This window comes from Diachasma alloeum, unplaced genomic scaffold (assembly GCF_001412515.2).
Source record: "Diachasma alloeum isolate Michigan unplaced genomic scaffold, Dall2.0 Dall_scaffold_00711, whole genome shotgun sequence".
In the NCBI taxonomy this organism is placed as follows: domain Eukaryota; kingdom Metazoa; phylum Arthropoda; class Insecta; order Hymenoptera; family Braconidae; genus Diachasma; species Diachasma alloeum.
In genome coordinates, this window is record NW_021680842.1 from 3,394 (window position 1) to 5,881 (window position 2,488).

Sequence of the window (2,488 nt, forward strand, 5' to 3'; positions counted from 1 at the left end):
GTAGGATTCGAGGTTGTGGTTGTTCGGGAAGATAACGAATCAACGCGAGGCAACAGTTTGCAAAACTAAAGATTTAGTTTATTGTCGTGAATGCGGTATGTACAGATGATGTGTCGGTAGTATGAATATATACAGGATGAGGTGGAGAGATGTCCACCGTGTGGCATGAGCCAGACGACTGAATTCGGGAGTGTTGCGACACCTGAGGTATGCGTGTGGTCCTCAGGTGTAAGTGTGTGTGAGAGGTGAATTGGCTCATCACGCGGTAGATGTAGCGAGACGCTACATGACTCCCCTCCTTAGTGAAAAACGTAGTTTTTCTAAGCTGAAACATAAAGAAAAAATTAATGTTTGAACAGCTCGAGCGGGTGCTCGAGAAAATGTTCGTTGGTGATGGAGTTGACTGCGACATCCTAGCTGCTGCTAGGCATGGCCTGCTCTCCAGGTTGATGATGTTGTTCCGTAGTCCAGGAGTTGTTCACAGGAGCTGATGTGCGATGATATGTGTGTGTAGGTGTGTGTGATGCCTCTCGACGGGTGTATCGTGGAGGTGATGTCCTGGTGAAGATGTCTGTCGGCGTTCGATGTGACGTCGCGTGTGCCAGGGTGTGATGTTCTCGACGATGCTTGGCGGAGATGAGCTCGGTGCGTCGGCCCGGTGTTCTCGACGCTGCCATCGGAGAAGTTGCGCATGAGGTTACTCTCTTCTCTCCCTCATGCGTGGAATCGCTACGAGCCTAGCGGACGAGGTTCTCATCCTCGTGGGCCCGAGTGGTCGTGATGCAATGTTGATGCGATGGAACTGCGGGTGAGGTTTCCATCCTCGTTGGCCCGCGCCGCGCGTGCGGTGTCCATTGTCGCTGTGTTGATCTGCCTCGTACCACTGGACGAACTCCTCCNTCCTGGTGACTGGACGTTTGATTGGAACATGATAGAATGGGGTGGAAGTATGGTGTTTCTCTGAAATAAAGCTGTTAGGAGTCTTTATTGTAGCACGTTCACTAACACAGCACAACGTTCATGGGTGCTCCGCAATGTGTCAGCGGGTGCGAGAGAGAAAACACTACACTAATACTTGTCACACTGTAGCGCGATTCACAGCTGAGCGGTGTTGCACTCACACTTGCGTGAGACGATGAGCGGACAGTGAGACGGCGTGGTTGCCAACCGAAGATGGTGGGCAAGAGAATCGCCGAGGATGTGCGTGCGCAGCGTGAGCGGCAACGTCTCGTGGTAGAGAAGACGCTCGGATTTTTTGCACTGTTTGACGCCATTTTTGCACAGGAGACGACCACGTGGAGAAAATTAATTGATGTCCTTTTTATTCCACAGGGGTGTCACTGTACTGATTTTTATGTACACAGGTCGAGTTGTCGCGGTGTGGGGGTCTTAGCGAACGCGGCTANTGAGACGATGAGCGGACAGTGAGACGGCGTGGTTGCCAACCGAAGATGGTGGGCAAGAGAATCGCCGAGGATGTGCGTGCGCAGCGTGAGCGGCAACGTCTCGTGGTAGAGAAGACGCTCGGATTTTTTGCACTGTTTGACGCCATTTTTGCACAGGAGACGACCACGTGGAGAAAATTAATTGATGTTCTTTTTATTCCACAGGGGTGTCACTGCACTGATTTTTATGTACACAGGTCGAGTTGTCGCGGTGTGGGGGTCCTAGCGAACGCGGCTGGTGACCCGAAATGAATGTTTATCGCGTTAATTGCAGCTAAAAACTTCCCGGTTAGAACACGCGCACTCGGTTGATTTTTTTTTTGTACTCGCGCTTCCCTTTTTTTAGATTCAAAGGACTGTCTCTCACCCAGTCCTCCGGTACCGGAACCAATGTAGGATTCGAGGTTGTGGTTGTTCGGGAAGATAACGAATCAACTACGCGAGGCAACAGTTTGCTAAACTGATTAGTTTATTGTCGGTATGAATGTATGTACATGAGTGAGTCGTAATGAATATATATATACAGATGAGGTGGAGATGTCCACCGATCGGCGAGAGCCGGACGACTAATTCCTGCTAGCACGGGAGCGATTGCGACACCTGAGACGTGCGTGTGTTCCTCAGGTGTGTGTATATGAGAGCGGTGCGATACGCGTCTCAGCGTGGATGTAGCGAGGCGCTACATGACTCCCCTTCTTAGTGGTATTGTCTAGTGGTTAGGATATCTGGCTCTCACCCAGAAGGCCCGGGTTCGATTCCCGGTACCGGAACTAATGTAGGATTCGAGGTTGTGCTTGTTCGGGAAGATAACGAATTAACTACGCGAGGCAACAGTTTGAAAAACTAGAGATTTAGTTTATTGTCGTGAATGCGGTATGTACAGATGATGAGTCGGTAGTATGAATATATACAGGATGAGGTGGAGAGATGTCCACCGTGTGGCATGAGCCAGACGACTGAATTCAGGAGTGTTGCGACACCTGAGGTATGCGTGTGGTCCTCAGGTGTAAGTGTGTGTGAGAGGTGAATTAGCTCATCACGCG

The 2,488-nt window shown here is 50.5% G+C and overlaps 1 non-coding gene across 1 annotated transcript; it reads left to right on the plus strand.

Annotated features, from left to right (window-relative positions):
* The first annotated feature begins 2,143 nt into the window (after positions 1-2,143).
* Positions 2,144-2,215, plus strand: Trnae-cuc. The gene has a single exon. It is a non-coding gene; the product is annotated as a tRNA-Glu (tRNA).
* Positions 2,216-2,488: the final 273 nt, after the last annotated feature.